Consider the following 20,505-nt stretch of genomic DNA (forward strand, 5'->3'; position numbering starts at 1 on the left):
GGTGAATACTCATCTATGCAGCGCAGGCCAATCTCGACGTTGGGGACTGAATGTCCTCGGCTACCCCCACAACCTCCAGGGCTCCTTCCTCGTAGGGGTGAAGACCCTGAAGTCCGGCACCCCGCCACCCCTCTGGGCCCTTTCTGGTCTGTTGTGGCCAACTTCTCCTCCAGGGTCACAGAGGGGGCATCATAAGCCACACACTTCATGCATCGCATGGCGGGGGGGGCGGCATGGCGGGGGCAGGTGGGTACACCGCTGCTGACCATGGGTGGGGTGTGCTGGAGGGTGCAAGGGACACTGCGGTACTGTGCCGGGGTGGGGGAGGGGGGGGGGGGGGGGGGGGGGGGGGGAGATGCCAAACACAGTGTCATCGGGGGGCGGGTGGGGGATTATCAGGTGGAACCAGTGCCAGGGGTCCAAAGTCAACTCATCCATGTGGCCCGGTGGAGGTCATTGAGTTCCTTATGGCACTGCTGGGCCGGCTGTCCTCCCGGTGTCACTCCCTGAGCTGACGGTTGCTGTCACTGCCTCCCAGGCGGCACTGGCTGACCTGAAGCTGACCCTTCGACCCCCTCAGTGGAACAGGCTACTCCATCTGAACTCCACCGTATCAAATCAGTCTGGCCAGGTCAGCATCTCTGAATCGTGGAGCTGGTCTGCACGGTGGCATGGCTGTTTGCTGTCTGGGATTTGTTCTGCGGGATCAGTTTAAGTGATGATCCCCTTCATTAGCGGGGAGCTGCCAGGCGTGCGCCTGACGAATCAGCTGATGGGACAGTTGTTTGCGGCTTGAGGTGCCCTAATTAACATTAAATACCAGTGACGGGCTCGCCGGATCAGCTTTCGGTAATACACCCAGCGATTACCGCTGGCTACCGCACTTATAACAAATTTGGTTACATCGCGCTCTATATTTCCATTCAGAGACATAAGGCATTTTTATGCTAAGCTTTTTTTTAACCCCTGTGGCTAGGAAATAATCATCTGCTTGCCATTTTGCTCTGTTTTGATGTGGAACATCATTGGCTTCGATATGTAATGTAGAAATTCTCTTCTTTACAGATGAAGCTCCCACAACTAGTGAGGAGAAGAACTTGCTCCTGTAGCAAATGTATCAGCACCGTAGGATCCAAAATGTTGGGCTATTCATATTCAGCAGTGCAGCTGATTTCGAGAAATCGAGGGTGTTTGATGTCAACTGTACTACTTGAATGTAAGGCTACTTATAGCATATATCCACACACAGCCAAACAGGCAAGCCTACCACAACAAATGAAATCGGGTGACTCACAGTGGCATGGCCTTCAAACCCAATGCTCGGGTGGGAACATGAGCTTGTTTCTTTGGCTTCAATCAGCTGGAAAGGCAGCTGTGTTAGGTTTTTTTTTGTCTCTTATTTAACCAGAGCTGCTCAAAAGCAATTCTTAGCATCTCAGTGCAGGGAACAAGGCTGTGTTTGATATCCAAATGAAAATGCAAAGAGGATCGGCAGAAATGATTGTCATGCGTTCTGAGTGACTGCACAGTCTCTTCCGCAAGAGTGCCTGATAGGCCAGCCTTCTTCCTTTGGTGTTTTTTAACAAGTTAATGTTAGCTATAAGGGCTGGTTCCCCAGTTGGACTCTCCTAGTTAAGGGGCTCAGTTTGCAGATAGTACTGGTTAGTAACTCGTGGATCCATTTCCTTAATGTTCCAGTTTACGTGGACAAAACAAAATCTGGCTCTGCGATATCTTTGTTTATAAATTTGGAGTACCCAATTCATTTTATCCAATTAAGGGGCAATTTAGCACAGCCAATCCACCTACGCTGCACATCTTTGGGCGCGAAACCCACGCAGACACGGGGAGAATGTGCAAACTCCACACAGACAGTGACCCAGAACCAGGATTTGAACCCAGGTCCTCAGCACCGCAGTCCCACTGCTAACAACTGAGCCACCATGCCGTCCCAGAATATCTTTTTTAAGAAGGAACAAGTTGCCGGGATTAAAAATAAGTGTATTTTACACATCAGCAGCAAATTTAATTTTGTGAAACATTTTTCCTCCCTTTTCTTTCCATTTTCCCTAAAGGCAGAGAATCCTGTTAGGGACAATTCTACTGGATGCACAACCCTTCAGTATGTCATCTGAATCAGCAGGGCTAACTTTCCCTGCCCTTTAATGTTCTTCAACACAGCTGGGGTTTATTAACATTTTTAGCTGCCTACAATCTCCTGGTTAGTATTGTCGTAACTTCTATCCACATTTTATTCTATTTTGCTGAGCAAAAGCTCAAGGGGAAATGTGATAGAGAGAATTTGACACAGTTATGACAGGTTCAGAAAAGGTGGACAAAGATAAAGGGTGAGATTTACTGGAATAGGCTCCTACATCTCACGGAGATCTCGCAAGAGGTCGCGACCTGGTCCTGCCCATAATGGGCGGGACCCAGTCTTGCACGATTGAGTGAGATTAGAAACCGACTCAGCCATGCTGATGCCAGATCGAACAGACATTCGGCATCTATCGGCCTCGCCAAGGAGACCCCGGCCTAGCGCCAATTAGTACTGGTCCCCACAAACAGGAACCAGGCGGAACGGTATTTGTTGGGTCTCCCAGGTGATTGGAGGCCCCGGCTGGTCGTCCTCAAGCCATGCTGGCAACCTGGCATTGTGGATGCCACCTGGACACCTTGGCACTGCTGGCCTGGCACCCTGGCAGTGCCACCCTGGCAGTGCAGCCAAGGTGCCAGCATGACACTGTCATGGTGCCCAGGTGGCTCTGCCAGGCCAGCAGGGGCATTGCCAGGGTGACAGGCTAACAGTGCCAAGGCACCACGCTGACATGTTTCCCGTGTCCGGGATCAGGCCCGGGGGTGACCTGCCAGTCTGTGGTGGGGTGCAAGGGGGACTCGAGGATCCCTCAACATGTGGGCTGGGATGTTGAGGGGATCTGGGGCTCCTGTCAAAGGGTTGGAAATTGGGGCGCCATTTAAACATGGTGTTCCCCACCCTGCGGCCGAAAAAAATAGTGCCATTTGATAGCCGGGTCTTTCTTGGCACTACAGGCGCCGGGAACGACTACTCGATTCCCGGCTAGAATGGACTCTATTTTTTTTGGTTAAATCGCACCCAAGCAATTCCCATTAACTGATGGGACAAGAACTAGGGGAAACGGATTTAATATTTTGGGTAAGAGACACAAGGGCATTGAGAGGAAGATATTTTTTACCCAAGGATTGCAATAATCTGGAATTCGCTGCCTGTGAAGATAGTGGAAGCGAGAACAAGGAATAATTTTGAAAGGGTATCGGAACTTGAGGGAAATACACACACCGAGGTATATGGAAAGTATGAGAAAGGGACTCATTGGATTTCTCTACAGGGAGCTGGCATGAAATGATGGGCTGATTGGCCTCCTTCTATGCCCAATTAGTCTATGACCTCTTTGCACTTAAGAGAATGTTTAAAAATAAATTTTGAGTAGCCTTTTCTTTTTTTCCAATTGAGGGCCAATTTAGCATGGCCAATCCACCTACCCTGTGCATCTTTGGGTTGTGGGGGTGAGACCCGTGCCGACATGGGGAGAATGTGCAAACTCCACACGGACAGTGACCCGGTGCCTGGATCGAACACGGCTCCTCGGCGGCGGGAGGCAGCAGTGCTAGCCACTGCGCCACCGTGCCGCCCGTGCACTTAAGAGAATTGAAAAAAATGACAAGAGTGTCAGCTAGAAAATATTCTCAGTGAATCTCCTTGAACACTTGAATTATGTTAATAATCTGACTATTTTCACATGAGTGCCCCTTTACAAATGACTGGAAATTTTTGTTACTGCTGTGTGGGTCTCACGCTGAATATTTTCCATGCTGAAGTACATGAAACAAGAAAAAAGATTTAATTGGAGCTCAATTTATACGCTTTAACCAAACTCCTGTCTACTTCAGGCAGCTTCTATCATAGCCCTAACACAAAGAGAAGATTGGGAATGGGATGTTAACTTATGTTGTCTGACTCAATACTACCTGAAGACAGGGACAAAGAAATGCCCATCTGTTTGTATTTCAGATTTTCATTTGCAATTATTTTTATCTCTACTTATTTATAGAACATCAGGACATTATTTAACATCAAAGGGGCGGCACATGGCACAGTGGTTAGCACTGGGACTGCGGCGCTGAGGACCTGGGTTTGAATCCCGGCCCCGGGTGACCGTCCGTGTGGAGTTTGCACATTCTCCCCATATCTGTGTGGGTTTCACCCCCACAACCCAAGGATGTACAGGGTAGGTGGATTGGCCATGCTAAATTGGAAAAAAAATAATTGGGTACTCTAAATTTATTTTTTAATTATTTAACATCAATTTCTTTTTCTAAATATAGAGTACCCAATTCATTTTTTCCAAGTAAGAGGTAATTTAGCATGTCCAATCCATCGAGCCTGCACATCTTTGGGTTGTGGGGGCAAAACCCATACAAACACGGGGAGAATGTGCAAACTCCACACGAACAGTGACCCACAGCCGGGATTGATCCTGGGACCTCGGCGCCATGAGGCAGCAGGGCTAACCTATGCGCCACCGTGTTGCCCTAAAATTATTTAACACCAATGAGTTCAAACAAGGAATATTGCAGTTTGCACCTGCATGCCTCACATTCCTAGGTTGCGGAACTCGGCAGCCAGCATTGTAAATAGAGAAGCTGTGCTTATTTGGATTACTGATAAAAGCTCAGAGCTACAGTATAGACAATACATCAATTGAATCATTGCATGAGTTTTGAATTAAACAGGTATGCTGTATAAAATTACCGCCTCTGCAAACCCATGGTGCAATAGTTGGTCTCATTCACTGATCTAAATATTCAGAAGGGTATCTTCGGGTATTCCCTAATGATGCCCGTAGATAAAATGCTTCGGAGAGGAATAAATCTCAGAGAGTTGTCACAGTTCACTAAAGGCACATTCCACACTTATTTCTCAAGATGGAAGTTGGATAAGGAGCTTTAGAGAAAGTCCTGAAAAGAAAATTCTTAGTAATGGACCTCTGAGATAAATAAATTATTCTTCATTGAAAATCAGGCCCAAAACAATTAAAATGCTGTTGCCTGTTATCTCATATAACATGTATAATGGGCAGGATTCTCTGATCCTGAGGCTAACTGTTGATGCCGTCGGAAATGCCGTCATATTTCCCGACAGCATCAACAGGGCCCCAGGATCAGCAATTCTGGCCCCTACAGGGAGCCAGCAGGGCGATGGAGCAGGTCATGCCACTCCAGCTGCTGATCCAGCCATGGAATGGGCACCGGGGGATGCGCAGTGGTGCTGGCGCGAAACCACGCATGCACAGTCCTACTAGCGTGGTTTTCGCGCATCCTCGGTGTCCCCCTTGTCCGCGCCGGGCCCGACCCAACATGGCGCAGGAGTACAGGTGCCGGCGTGGATGAAAGGAGGCCGGGAGACAGAGAGGCCGGCCTGCTGATTGGTGGGTTCCGTACAGCGGCCCCCGACCGGCGCCGCGCCAACCACACCGACCCCAATGGCGCCGATTCTCCACTCTGCGGAAAATCGCGCCCCAGCGTCAGGGCGGTGAGGCCCCATTCACGCAGCCCACCAGCGATTCTCCGACCCGGCACGGAGTCGGGGAATCCCACCCTATATTTTTGGTTCTATTATTACGTACGTTTACTCCATTCACAGAATACCACCTTTCTAAAATTCCGTTTGATGTGTAGATATCCCACTGTGTCACTGAGGGACCAAGAAGACCTTGGGCAGGATTCTCCCGCCGCGGAGACCGGAAATTCCCACGCGATTCCTTTGTGCGATCCGAGGCCTGCCTGCGGCGATCTTGCAGCGAGTGGGGAAGAAGAATCCAGCCTCTTGTGTTCACTCCCTGGATCTTCTTTCTTACGTTTCTACTGGGCAAAGTAAAGGATGAAATGAGGAAACCATTTGTCCATTAAACTCATTCCTGTTCACACCACATTTAATCTGCCCTATCGTGGACTCTACTCCACCAATGCTGAGAATGTGGACACTAACCTGTGCACATTACTGTAAATCCACAGCACTGGACTTGGATTCAAATATCTCAAAATATGCACACTCTACATTTTCTGTTTGGTGTTATTTCAGCATGTAGGCCAACACAGTTAGATTTTTACATGTGTTTTATAATTTGGTGAATAAAATTAATAGGAAGTAAGGAAGTGAAATGTGCCTGCTGGATAAGAAAAAAATGATTTAATGTTAAAATAAGGATATCTCATTGACTCAATGGTAAAAAGTATACAGAACGGGAAGGTCACAGAGTTAATCCCTGATCTATGGTGAGCTAGCTGTGTCTCGGTACAGTTCCTGCTTTCCACATATATTTCCTGCACTATGCTTGTTATGCCTTGGTTGAATGTTTGAGTATCAGTTTCAAGTATCATCTTCTTCTGAAGAAGAAAGACAGGTCTTTCATGAGCATTTATCGTGAACCACAGCAAGTTATAAATAGGTAGGACAAGGAGGCCAGGTCTACCTCAGCTGAAACGCCTTTCGAACCTCATGCTGTTGCCGTTAATCTGATCCTCGCACTAACCGTCCACCAGCAGCCCAATTTGAAGGATTTATCCTTACTTTTCAATGTCTCATCAAGTGGCACTGAATAGCCCAAGTTTGTCCCACTGGTGACAACACAAATTTTGTTAAATTTCATAATTATTTAGTTCATCAGGTGTCCTGTTTCCTGAATTGTTCCTATGTATTTTAAATTTGGATTGTTATTATATCTCGTCAACTATCTGCCCTTGGACCCCATGCCTGCTCACGTGTTGCTCACTTGTTCCTCCTGATCCGTATGGAGGATTACAAACACTGTGGTTTAAGGTGCAATTAGGTACATTTAGATGAACACTTTAAGCGCCACAGCACACAAGGCTCTGGACCCAAATGCTAAAACAGTGTTCTTCAAACTTTTTTTCCGGGGACCCATTTTTACCAACCGGCCAGCCTTCGGGACCCAACCCGGCCGACCTTCGCGACCCACGGCGGCCGACCTTCGCGACCCACGCCGGCCGACCTTTGCGACCCACGCCGGCCGACCTTCGCGACCCACGCCGGCCGACCTTCGCGACCCACGCCGGCCGACCTTCGTGACCCACTCTGGCCGACCTGCGCGACCCACTATTTACTCTTACCTTGTTTGCTGCTGACAAAAAAGGAGGAAATGGTTTTGGGTCCCTTTGGCCCTCGTACACGCTCCTCCAATGGAACCTGTTGGATGAAGGTGAAGCCTTCCTGTGTCGGGAAGTATAGAGTCTACATCTGTCCACAGTTCTAAATTTTTTTCCTGTAAAATTTTATCAAATAAACCCTTCCCCTAACTTGCAGAAAAAAATAAAAATAAAATGAGTAAAATAAATGAAAAAAATGAATAAAACACCCCCGAACTTGTAAAAAAAAATGAATAAAATAAATGAAAAACATGAATAAACCCCCCCCGAACTTGTAAAAAAATAAAATGAATAAAATAAATTAAAAATTAAATGAATAAACTAAATGGGGCAGCACGGTGACCTTGTGGTTAGCACAGCTGCCTCACGGCGCCAAGGTCCCAGGTTTGATCCCGGCTCTGTCCGTGTGGAGTTTGCACATTCTCCCCGTGTCTGCGTGGGTTTCGCCCCCACAACCCAAAAATGTGCAGAGTAGGTGGATTGGCCACACTAAATTGACCCTTAATTGGAAAAAATAATTGGGTAATCTAAATTTATTTAAAAAATAAATGAATAAATGAATGAAAACCACAACAGAACTTGTAAAACAAAAAGCTGCAACCGTTTACAAAAATAGCGGCCGCACTGCGCATGCGTGCCCGATAATCGTGCGCGCATGCGCAATGCAGCCGAATGTTTTTTAACATGTTCGCGTGAATGCGCAGTGCGTCCAAATTTTTTTTTTTAACATGTTCGTGGCCGCTTGCAGCCGGCGTTATGAAAAGCCCGGCTGCTGCGCAGGAATTTGCGCGAACGGGAGCGCCGCGGACAATGGCTCCGTGACCCTCCCGACACCCGCCCGTGACCCACCAGCGGGTCGCGCCCCCGACTTTGAAGAACACTGTGCTAGAAAATGGGATTTGAATAGATTGGTGCCTGATGGCCGCTGCAGACACGATGGGACGAAGGGCCTCTTTCTGTGCTGTAAAACTCCGTGACTCTCATATCAAACATCCAAAGCAGTTTTGTGTTGAACATGAGAAACCAGTTTGAACGCCCTGAACTGGTGTCAATCTGATGCTCAGCTGGAATCAATTGCAAAATAAGTGAATTCTCTTATTTGAATTACAGCTCAATCCCAAGTTATTTTTAAAAACTTCCTCTGCTTTTCAGAAAATCTTGCTGATGCTTTTGCAGCCAGCATCATTTAACAATGTCAACTTTGGCCAGACATTCTGACATGTTGGTGATTGCATCAGAAAAGTCAACAGTAGGGGGAGCACCTTCACCAACTAAAACTGATGTATTCTTGACCAACTATTGCTGCTATTAACATGCTATTTTTCATTCCACTTAACAGGATTTTTTTTTATTGTATAAGCTTCCTGAAATGTTTAGGGATCATTTCTGTGTGAGATAAAGCATGCTACCAAACATTCCAATGTCAAATTTTTTTTATTTATTTCTCAGCATGTCTCCCTCTCCCTCCTCTGTCCCCCCCCCCCCCCCCTCCCCTCCGCACTCATGCCCCTGTCCTCTCTGCTCTCTGCTCTCCTTCCTGTTTCCCCTTGTCTTTGCTTTTCCAGCACTAAGCTAGGAACTGGCAGCTTGTTTCTTAGAGCACGTATAACACATTATTATTTAGAAACTGGTGAGGGATAAGAGAGGGTAAAGGGACGATGTGTACTGGAGGCAGAGTGGATGGGCTGAGGAGGAGATAGTCAGGGGGGATGGGGGGGTGGGGGTGGGGGTGGGGGGGGGGGGCAGTGAAAGAAAATCAAGCAGTATAGAACAGAAACGGTAGCACGGTAGCATGGTGGTTAGCATAAATGCTTCACAGCTCCAGGGTCCCAGGTTCGATTCCCGGCTGGGTCACTGTCTGTGCGGAGTCTGCACGTCCTCCCCGTGTGTGCGTGGGTTTCCTTTGGGTGCTCCGGTTTCCTCCCACAGTCCAAAGATGTGCGGGTTAGGTGGATTGGCCATGCTAAATTGCCCGTAGTGTCCTAAAAAGTAAGGTTAAGGGGGTGGGGGGGGGGGGGGGGGGGTGTTGGGTTACGGGTATAGGGTGGATACGTGGGTTTGAGTAGGGTGGTCATGGCTCGGCACAACATCGAGGGCCGAAGGGCCTGTTCTGTGCTGTACTGTTCTATGTTCTATGAAAGGCACAGAGAGAACCAGAAAGGGATAGAGAGGGGACTAATAACATGCAGATGACGGAGAGAGAAAATGGGAAGGTTTGTGTTATGACTAATCAAAAGCAAAGCAATGTGAAGATCCGTAAAAAGCTTATTTTTAAATTTCCATTATTAACAAGGCACTAGTTTTATGGAAACACAAACCCCCACCTTAAACCCTTGCATTCCCCTCTCTACCAGAAATCGCAATTCCGGTACTTTACAATTTGACAGCACTGACTTCTACTGGAGCACAGTGTGAACAGTCTTCATATATAACCCTACAAAGTGAGGGTGATCTGTTCCTCTCCTTGCACTCAATTAGGCACATTTTCCAACTGCCGTTCCTGGACAAAGGTTGAGAGTAGGGGAGGCAGGCTTTTACCCTTTCTCAAGGGCACTCAGACCAGCTACAGTGCCCAGACGCAAAACCTGGTGCAAAACGGCCACCGATTCCCTGCCCCGGCCGGGGGGGTGGGGGGGGGGGGGGGGGGGGGGGGGGGGGGGGAGGCTAGCAGCCAGGCAGCCAAGAGCTCCCAGCTCTAGCTGCCGATACGGCCCGTCACATTGCTGGGTCCGTGGCTGCGTATGCACATTGCGGCGGCCTTCAGCGGCCGTGCCGTGCTTCATGGTGGATGCCACTCGCAGACCCGACCCGCAAAAATAGTTCCCTCCCACAGCACAGCACGGTGGTGCAGTGGGTTAGCTCTGCTGCCTCATGGCACCAAGGTCCCAGGTTCGATCCCGACTATGGGTCACTGTCCGTGTGGAGTTTGCACATTCGCCCCGTGTTCACGTGGGTTCCGCCCCCATAACCCAAAGATGTGCCGGCTCGGTGGATTGCCCCGTCATCGGAAAAAATTAATTGGCTACTCTAAATTTATAAAAAATAAATAGTCCCCCCCCCCCCTTCGGCCGGCTCACCCACCGTGGACCGTCCCCCCACAGTATCCCCAGCCCCAAATGATGCCCCCCCTGCCCGCGGATTGACCCTCCCCCGACTGTGGCAGCGCTGGACTAAGTCTGCAGCCGCAACGCTGAGTACCTGACAGATGGGGCCACACTTGTCCCACGCCGCCGGGAACTCGGCTGGTCGGGGACGGAGCAGCGCCGGGCGGGCCACAGGCAATGGCTTGAGGCCGTGGATATGGCGTGGTATGCCGCTTTTCAGGTGGCATCGTGAAAGTGGTGCCTATCCCGATTTTGTCGCCTTCGGGGATTCTCCGCCCTGTCACCGAAACGCGATTTCAGCGTCGGGGATCGGAGAATCCAACCCGTGGTCTCATCAATGCATTGTATAACTGAAGGATATATCCTTACTTTTATATTCAATTCCTATCATAATAAAGGATAGCATTCTATTAGCCTTCTTAATTACTTGCTATACCTGCATACTAATTTGTTGTAATTCTTGAATTGCAACATCTAGATCTCTGCATCTTGGAATTCTGCAGTCAATCTCCATTTAAGTAATACTCTGCTTTCGTATTCTTCCTGCCAAAAAGACCGACTTAACATTTTCCAACAATATACTCCATCTGTGGAGCGGCACGGTGGCGCAGTGGTTAGCACTCACGGCTCCAAGGACTTGGTTCGATTCCGGTTCCAGGTCACTGTCCATGTGGGGTTTGCACATTCTCTGCGTGTTCTGCGTGGGTCTCACAGCTTAGCGTGGATAAGCCAAGCTAAATTGGCACTTAATTGGGGAAAAAAAGAATTGGGTATTTTAAATTTATTTTAAAAATTATACTCCCTCCATCTGCCAGATTTTTCTCCACTCACTCAATCTATCTATATCCATGCTTATGTCCTCCTCACATCATACTTTCCTACCTATGTGTCATCTTTAATTTTAGCTACTATGCCTTCACTCCCGTCATCCAAGTCACTGATGTCAATTATGAAAAGTTGAGTCACCAACACAGATCCCCATCCTGCAAATCAGACAAAGACCCATTTCTGCATACTCTCTGTTATCTGCCAGCCAGTCAATCTACTGTCCATACAAATATGTTATTCCTACAGCATGAACTTTTATTTCCCAAAAAAAACCTTTGACTTGGTACCTTATTAAATGGCTTCTTGAAATCCAAGTACAATACGTCTACAGGAACCCCTTCATCGACTTCCGGTTGCAGTGATGCGGAGCTAAGCCGCACGTTCGGCAGCTCCCGCTTTTAAAGGACTTTCGGGCCTATTTTAGGGCCCCAAACGGCGCTGTTTCGACGATTCCCGGTGGGGGAAGGTGTTTGGAGGAACATTCCCCGAAATGTATGGTGCTTACCCGGAGTGGGGCAAAGGAAAAGGCTGCAGCAGCTCCCCAGGAAAAGCGGGGGAAGGAGGATAAAATGGCGGCCGGCGGAGCACCCGAGGACTGGTGGAAGTGGGCGCAGGAGCAGCAAGCTGCTCTTCTGCGCAGTTTTGCGGAGCTGAAGGCTGAGTTGCTGGACTCCCTGAATGCGACTACCAACAAGCTGCTTGAGACCCAGGCAGCCCAGGGGGTGGCCATTTCGGGAGTTGCAGCAGCAGGCCGCTGAGCGGGAGGAGGAGGCCGTGGTCCTCGTGGGGAAGGTGGAGATGCATGAGGCACTTCACAAAAAGTGGCAAGACCGTTTGGAGGAGCTGGACGTTCGCACGAGGCAAAAGAATTTGAGGATCCTGGGCCTGGCGGAGGGGCTGGAGGGGTCGGATCTCCCGTCTTATGTGACCACGATGCTGAGCTCGTTGATGGGAGCGGGGTCCTTCCATTTGCCCTGAAGCTTGAGGGAGCCCACAGAGTGCTGGCCAGGAGGCCCAAGACAAATGAACCCCCGCGGGCGGTGCTGGTGCGGTTCCATCGATTCAGCAACCGGGAGTGTGTGCTGCGCTGGGCCAAGAAAGAGAGGAGCAGCAAGTGGGAGAATTCGGTAGTGCGAATCTACCAGGACTGGAGTGCGGAGGTGGCTAAGCAGCGGGCCGGGTTTAACCGGACGAAGGCGGTGCTACATGCCAAGCAGGTCAAATTTGGAATGCTGCAGCCTGCGCATCTGTGGGTGACATATAAGGACCGGCACCACTACTTCGAGTCCCCGGAGGAGGCGTGGGCCTTTGTACAGGCGGAGAAGCTGGACTCGAACTAGGGTCTGGGGGCTGCGGGGTCCGGTGCACTATGGTCGTTGCTGTTTTTGCTGTTGCTGTTTTTGTAACTTTGACATGTGTTTTTTATGCTGGTTTTTTGCTCTGTTTCCGGGTGGGTCTGTTGGGTATGGTTTTGGGTTATGTGGGGAATGTTGGGGGTTTGTTTTTTGTTTTTTTATTTTCTCTTCTGTACGGGGCTGGGGGAAGGGGTGGAGCTGGAATTTGGGGAGCTGCGTCAGAAGGGTGGGGTGGGGCAGTGTGAAAGCGCAGGCTTTCCTCTGGTTTCCCGTGCTGCGAGACAGGGGGGGTGGAGATGGCGGTGGGGGCGTGGCCTCTACTGGTTTTTTCCCGCGCTGAAGCGGTGCCAAGGAGGTGTGGCAGGAGGGGGGATGACCCCATGTCGGGAGGGGCCGGGTTTTAGGCGGGAGTTGCCGGGGTCAGCAGAAGTCAGCTGACTCACAGAAGTACCATGGAGGGTGCGTCGCGGCTAGGAGGGGTCCTAGCCTGTGGGGGGGGGGGGGGGGGATACCGGGTTGCTGCTGGAATGGCCAAGAAGGAGCTGGTTTGGGCCGGGGGTAGAGGAGAGGCGTTATCGTCATGGCGAATGGGTCGGGCGGGGTGTGCTGGCCTGGGGCGAGCAGTCGATGAGCTATGGCTAGTCGGCAGGGGGAGGGGGGCGGGGTGCCCTCTGATCCAGCTGATTACCTGGAACGTGAGGGGACTGAATGGGCCGGTTAAGAGAACTAGGGTATTTTCTCATCTGAAGGGGCTGAAGCCGGACGTGGCTATGCTCCAGGAGACCCACTTGAAGGTGGCGGACCAGGTTCGTCTAAGGAAGGGGTGGGAGGGGTAGGTTTTCCACTCAGGATTAGACGCGAAGAACCGGGTGGTGGCGATTCTGGTGGGGAAGGGGGTGGCGTTCGAGGCGTCTGAGGTGGTGTCGGACAAGGAGGGCAGATATATTATGATGAAGGATAGGCTGCAGGGAGAGAAGGTGGTGCTGGTTAATGTACATGCCCCGAACTGGGATGAGCTGGCTTTATGAGGCGTATGTTGGGCCGCATTCCGGACCTGGAGGCAGGGGGCCTGATCATGGGGGGAGACTTTAACACAGTGCTGGATCCCCCACTGGACCGGTCCAGTTCAAGGACGGGTAGGAGACCGGCGGCGGCCAAGGTGCTGAGGGGGTTTATGGACCAGATGGGAGGGGTGGATCCCTGGAGGTTTGGGAGGCTGAGGGCGTGAGAGTATTCCTTTTCTCTCATGTCCATAGGGTTTACTCCCGAATAGATTTTTTCGTCCTGAGCAGGGGATTGATCCCGAAGGTGCAGAATGCCGAGTATTCGGCCATAGCAATTTCAGACCATGCTCTGCACTGGGTCGATCTGGAGATGGGGGAGGCGCCGGACCAGCGCCCGCTGTGGCGCCTGGATGTGGGGATGCTGGCTGATGAGGAGGTGTGTAGGAGGGTCCGGGGAAGTATTGAGGGGTATCTTGAGACCAATGATACGGGGGAGGTCCGGGTGGGGATGGTCTGGGAGGCTCTGAAAGCAATGATCTGGGGGGAGCTGATTTCCATCTGGGCCCATAGGGAAAGGAGGGAGAGCAGGGAGAGGGAGAGACTGGTGGGGGAGCTCCTGGATGTGGATAGGAGGTAAGCGGAGGCACCGGAGGAGGGGTTGCTGGGGGAACAGCGTAGTTTGCAGGCCAAGTTCGACTTGTTGACCACCAGAAAGGCGGAGGCACAGTGGAGGAGGTCGCAGGGCACGGTATATGAGTATGGGGAGAAGGCGAGCAGGATGTTGGCGCATCAGCTCCGTAGGCAAGAAACGGCTAGGGAAATTGGTGGAGTGACGGATAAGGGTGGGAATGTGGTGCAGAAGGGGGCAGAGGTGAACGGGGTCTTTAGGGACTTCTACGAGGAACTGTACCGGTCGGCGCCACCGATTGGGGGGGAGGGGGGGGGGGTGGAGAGCTTCATGAACAAGCTACGTTTCCCAAAGGTGCAATAGGAGCTGGTGGAGAGGCTGGGGGCGCCGATAGAGTTGGAGGAGCTAGTCAGGGGGATTGGTCAAATGCAGTCAGGTAAGGCGCCGGGGCCGGATGGGTTCCCGGTGGAATTTTATAAAAAGTATGTGGATCTGGTGGGCCCCCTGTGGTGCTGGCGAAGATCCTGGCCACCAGGATAGAGGACTGTGTTCCAGGGGTGATACACAAGGATCAGACAGGATTTGTCAAGGGAAGGCAGCTCAACACGAATGTGCAGAGATTGTTAAATGTGATTATGATGCCGGCGGTGGAGGGGGAGGCGGAGATAGTGGTGGCGCTGGATGCAGAGAAGGCGTTTGATAGAGTTGAGTGGGGGTTCCTGTGGAAGGTGCTGGAGCGGTTCGGATTTGGGGAGGGGTTCATCAAATGGGTGAGGTTGCTTTATGAGGCCCCGATGGCGATTGTAGTTACCAATGGAAGGAGATCAGAGTACTTCAGGCTCTACCGTGGGACCAGGCAGGGGTGCCCCCTGTCCCCCTTACTTTTTGCACTGGCGATAGAACCTTTGGCTTTGGCGCTGAGGGAGTCGGGGAGGTGGAGGGGCCTGGTGCGGGGTGGGGAAGAACATAGGGTATCGCTGTATGCGGACGACCTGCTGTTGTATGTGGCAGACCCAGAGGGGGGAATGCCGGGGGTGATGGAGCTGTTGGCTGAGTTTGGGAGTTTCTCAGGCTATAAGTTAAATCTAGGCAAGAGTGAGGTATTTGTAGTACACCCGGGTGATCAGGAGGAGGGAATTGGGAGGCTCCCGTTTAAGAGGGCAGTGAAGAGTTTCAGATACCTGGGGTTGCAGGTGGCCAGGAGTTGGGGGACTCTCCATAAGCTTATTTTACCAGGCTTGTGGAGCAGATGGAGGAGGAATTCAGAAGGTGGGACATGGTGCCGCTTTCACTGGCGGGTAGAGTGCAGTCCGTCAAAATGACGGTTCTCCTGAGGTTCTTGTTCCTCTTTCAGTGTTTGCCCATCTTTATCCCTAGGGCCTTTTTTAGGAGGGTGACTAGCAGCATTATGAGCTTTGTGTGGGCGCATGGGACCCCGAGGGTGAAGAGGGTCTTCTTGGAGCGGGGTAGAGATGGTGGGGGGCTGGCGTTACCCAATCTCTCGGGGTATTATTGGGCGGCCAATGTGTTGATGGTGCGCAAGCGGGTGATGGAGGGGGAGGGGGCAGCATGGAGACAGATGGAGAGGGCGTCCTGTGGAGATACAAGCCTGGGGGCCCTGGTAACGGCGCCGTGGCCGCTCCCTCCTACGAGGTATACCACGAGTCCGGTGGTGGCGGCTACCCTCAAGGTTTGGGGGCAGTGGAGGTGACATAGGGGGGAAATGGGGGGCTCGATGGAGGCTCCTTTAAGGGGGAACCATTGGTTCGTCCCGGGGAACATTGATGGGGGGTTCCAGGGTTGGCACAGAGTGGGCATCAGACAGCTGAGGGACCTGTTCATTGATGGGAGGTTTGCGAGTCTGGGGGAGTTGGAGGAGAAATTTGGGCTCCCCCCGGGGAACATGTTCAGATATCTGCAGGTAAAGGCGTTTGCTAGGCGGCAGGTGGAGGGATTCCCTTAGCTTCCCGCGAGGGGGGTGAGTGACAGGGTGCTTTCGGGGGTCTGGGTCGGAGAGGGGACGATATCTGATATCTACAAGGTTATGCAGGAGGTGGAGGAGGCGTCAGTAGAGGAGCTGAAAGCTAAGTGGGAGGGGGAACTGGGGGAACAGATCGAAGATGAGACATGGGCTGATGCCCTGGAGAGGGTTAACTCTTCCTCCTCATGTGCGAGGCTTAGCCTCATCCAATTCAAGGTGCTGCACCGGGCCCACATGTCCGGGTCTAGGATGAGTAAGTTCTTTGGGGGCGAAGACAGGTGTGTCAGGTGTTCGGGGAGTCCAGCGAACCATGCCCATATGTTCTGGGCATGCCGGGCACTGGAGGAGTTCTGGAAGGTGGTGGCGAGGATGGTGTCGAGCGTGGTAGGATCCAGGGTCAAGCCAGGCTGGGGACTCGTGATTTTTGGGGTTGGGGTTGGGGTGGAGCCGGGAGTGCAGGAGGCGAAAGAGGCCGGTGTGCTGGCCTTTGCGTCCCTAGTAGCCCGGCGGAGGATCTTGATACAGTGGAAGGATGCGAGGCCCCCAAGCGTGGAGACCTGGATCAATGACATGGCGGGTTTTATTAAGCTAGAGAAGGTCAAATTCGCCCTGAGAGGATCGGTACAAGGGTTCTTTAGGCGGTGGCAGCCCTTCCTCGACTTTCTGGCTCAACGATAGGGTACTGGGTCAGCAGCAGCAGCAACCCGGGGGAGGGGGGGGGGGATGGGGGGGGAAGGGGGGGGGGGGGGGGGGGGGGAACTTGACTGTGTTTGCTTATTTAATTTTAATTTATTTTTAAGTTCTCTTGTTGTTTACTGGGTTTGGGGGGTGTGTGGGGGGTGTGATACATGCGTTGATACGGTCTTGGGGGTGTTACAGTTATTAGGGTGTTTCATTGTTGCTTTTCATTGTTTGTTGTTATATTTTCTGTAAAAAATTCCAATAAAAATTATTTTTTTTAAAAAGGAACCCCTTCATCCACAGCACATATTACTCCATCAAAGAACTCCAACAAATTGTTTTCCCTTTCGCAAAACCAAGCTGATTCTTCCCAAATACCTTGAGCTTTTCTATGTGCCCATCTATAACCTCTTTAATAATCGATTGTAGCACCTTCCCCATGCAGACATTAAGCTAACTGGCCTATAGTTTCCTGCCTCCCTCCCTTCTTGAGTAGAGGTGTCGCATTTGCTACTTACCAGTTTGATGGAACCTTTCCAGAATCTAAGGAATTTTGGAATTTAAAAATAAATAAATTTAGATTACCCAATTATTTTTTCCAATTAAGGGGCAATTTAGCGTGGCCAATCCACCTACTCTGCACATTTTTGGGTTGTAGGGGCGAAACCCACGCAGACACGGGGAGAATGTGCAAACTCCACACGGACAGTGACCCAGAGCCAGGATCCCACCTGGGACCTCAGCGCCGTGAGGCAGCTGTGCTAACCACTAGGCCACCATGCTGCCCCCGGAATTTTGGAAAATTAACCAAAGTATCTACTATCTCTTTGGCCACCTGTTTCAAGACCCTAAGATAAAGTCCATCAGGCCCCGGAAGCTTGTCAGCCTGCAACACCATCTGTTTGCTCAGTACTGCTTCCCTAGTGATTGCAATTTCATCTAGTTCCTTCTCTGAATTACAGCTGTTATCGGAATGTTTTTGTATCCTCTATAGTGAAGACAGAAGCAAAATATTTGTTCATTTCATCTGCCATTTCCTTATTATCCAGTATTTACTCCCCATTGTTACTCTCTAGAAAACTAATGTTCACTTTACCTCCTCGTCTCCTTTTTAAATACCTGCAGAAATTCTAACTATCTGTTTTTGTATTTCTAGCTAGCTTCGTCCCATATCTAATTTTTTTCTCCTGATTAATCTTTCAGTCATTTTCTGCCAATCTTTATATTCTGACCAATCATCCGACCTGCTATTCATCTTTGTGCGCCACTATGATTTTTCCTTAAATTTGATACTTTTCTTAACTTCTGTAGTTTTTTTTAATTTAGAGTACCCAATTCATTTTTTTTCCAATTAAGGGGCAATTTAGCGTGGCCAATCCACCTATCTTGCACATCTTTGGGTTGTGGGGGTGAAACCCACGCTGACACGGGGCAAGAATGTGCAAACTCCAGAATGACAGTGACCCAGATCTGGGATGGAACCTGGGACCTCGGCGCTGTGAGGCAGCAGGGCTAGCCCACTGTGCCACCGTGCTGCCCCTTAACTTCTGTAGTTAACCACAGATGGTGGGACCACCCCTTAAAATAGTTCTTTATATTAGAAATACAATCTTTCTGAGTATTCTGAAATATCCCATTGATCTATCCTCTGGCCTCTTACCCAACTCAGCCTTCCTTCCCAGATAGTTGCCCTTATTTAAGTTTAAAATAATAATCTTAGATCCACTCTTCTCCCTTTCAAAATGGATGTAAAATTCAATCATATTGCTACCTGGGATTGTCTTTACTCTGATGTCATTAATTAATCTTGTCGCATTACAGAACACCAAGTCTAATAGAACCTGCTCTCTGGTTGGTTCCTGAACATGCTGCACTAAGAAACTATCTCGAAAACATTTCATGAACTCCTCACCCAGGCTACCACTGCCAATCTGATTTTTCCAGTTTATATGGAAAGTAAAGCCACCCATGATCATTGCCGTTCCTTTATCACAAGAAGCAATTTTTCTTCTTGTATACTTTGTCCTACATTGTGGTTACTGTTAGGAGACCTGTAGACCACCCCCACTAGTGATTACTTTCCCCAAATCTTCCTTATCTCCACCCAAACTGTATCGACATCCCAACCTCCCGAACCAAAGTAATCTCTAACTATTGCACTAATACCATCCTTAATTAACAGTGCTACCCCTCCACCCTTACCTAAACTTCCTATTCTTCCTGAATGTCATATAATCCTCAACCTTCAGGATCCAATCCATGTCCTTCTGCAGCCACATCTCTGTCATTGCTATCACATCATATTCATTTACTTCAATGTGCACTTTCAATTTGCTTACTTGTTATGAATGCTACCTGCATTCAGATACAGAACCTTAAGTTTTGTCTTTTTGTTATCTTGTAACACCTAACCTTGACTGTTGATATATTTTTAGATTTTTTTCTCTCTCTGTCCTTTCCTACCATTTTCTGACCCTCATTTCCCATATCACTATTTTGCTCTCCTGTTATGACTATCCCTTGATTTGCTACATCTACACAAGTGTGATTCCTCAGCCCCCTTGTTTATTTTAAAGTCCTTTCTACATCCCTTTTCTACAAGAGAATTAACAGTGGCAGGTTATCTGTGCTCTAAATCGAGACAGGCTGTTGATTGTGCAATTTGTTTAACAAAAGTTCCGAAGTGTTGTGACAATATATTGTTATTTTGTATTTGTTCATAGCAACACCATATCCTTTTCAATTCCAGATGGAACAAGTGTCTCTTTCAATTTATGGTCACTGGGGAGCTGTTCAGAAGAAAGTAATTATACCATCAGTTGGAGCAGACAGGATCCGAAGTGCTCCGATATGTCTGGGTCCAAGCAGATGTTTAGCAGTCTGTTGCCCCTTACAAGGAAGAGGCGAGTAAGGATGGGGCGGAGAGGATGGATTGTTCATCGGCTTCTGCCACACATTTTTACGACTCGTAATAAACTGACACAAGTCGGAAAATCCTTTTGTGCACCTGCTCCACTGAGATGCTTGCAAATCAAGTACTGTTCCGGGACAGGGCGAGTGAGAGGATAATAACAGAGAAGGGTTGAGACCTTGAGGCTGAACTGGAGGGATTGGGAAGGGTAAAACCCTGTTGAAATGTTTCACTGACTAAACACTTAATTGTTTGTCCCCGATGTTCTTCCGATGCTATAAACCAGATAATTACAGCAAGGCTGCCTGATTGTTGTTAATGCAAATGGAATTAAATTACCTTAGAGAATTGGATAGTTCATTTTAGCAAGATGACATACCTGGAAAGTAAATAGGAGTCTGAGCAACTAAATCCATCTTCTTCTTATTAAATGCGATTTTAAAAAAAAAATTCCAGTACTGACAGATTTTATTCCCCTTACTCAATCACGGGCGGGATTCAGGGCAACACAGTGGCTCATTGGATGGCACTGCGGCCTCACAGCGCCGAGGTCACAGGTTCGATCCCAGCTCTGGGTCACTATCAGTGTGGTTTACACATTCTCCCTGTGTTTGCGTGGGTTTCACCCCCACAACCCAACGATGTGCAGGGTAGGTGGACTGGCCACACTAAATTGCCCCTTAATTGGAAAAAAATTAATTGGGCACTCTAAATTTTTTTTTTAAATTTTTAATTAAAAAAAGACCATGGGCGGGATTCTCCAATGCCGCGTCGTTTGGGAGAATTGCCGTTCGCGCCAATTTTTTG

At 49.7% G+C, this 20,505-nt stretch overlaps 1 long non-coding RNA gene across 1 annotated transcript; it reads left to right on the top strand.

Moving 5' to 3' along the window:
* Window positions 1-725: 725 nt before the first annotated feature.
* Window positions 726-20,069, top strand: LOC119951421. Its single transcript, XR_005457614.1, has 3 exons — window positions 726-849; window positions 1,066-1,216; window positions 19,537-20,069. It is a non-coding gene; the product is annotated as an uncharacterized LOC119951421 (long non-coding RNA).
* Window positions 20,070-20,505: the final 436 nt, after the last annotated feature.

Source organism: Scyliorhinus canicula, chromosome 17, assembly GCF_902713615.1.
Source record: "Scyliorhinus canicula chromosome 17, sScyCan1.1, whole genome shotgun sequence".
Taxonomy (NCBI): Eukaryota; Metazoa; Chordata; class Chondrichthyes; order Carcharhiniformes; family Scyliorhinidae; genus Scyliorhinus; species Scyliorhinus canicula.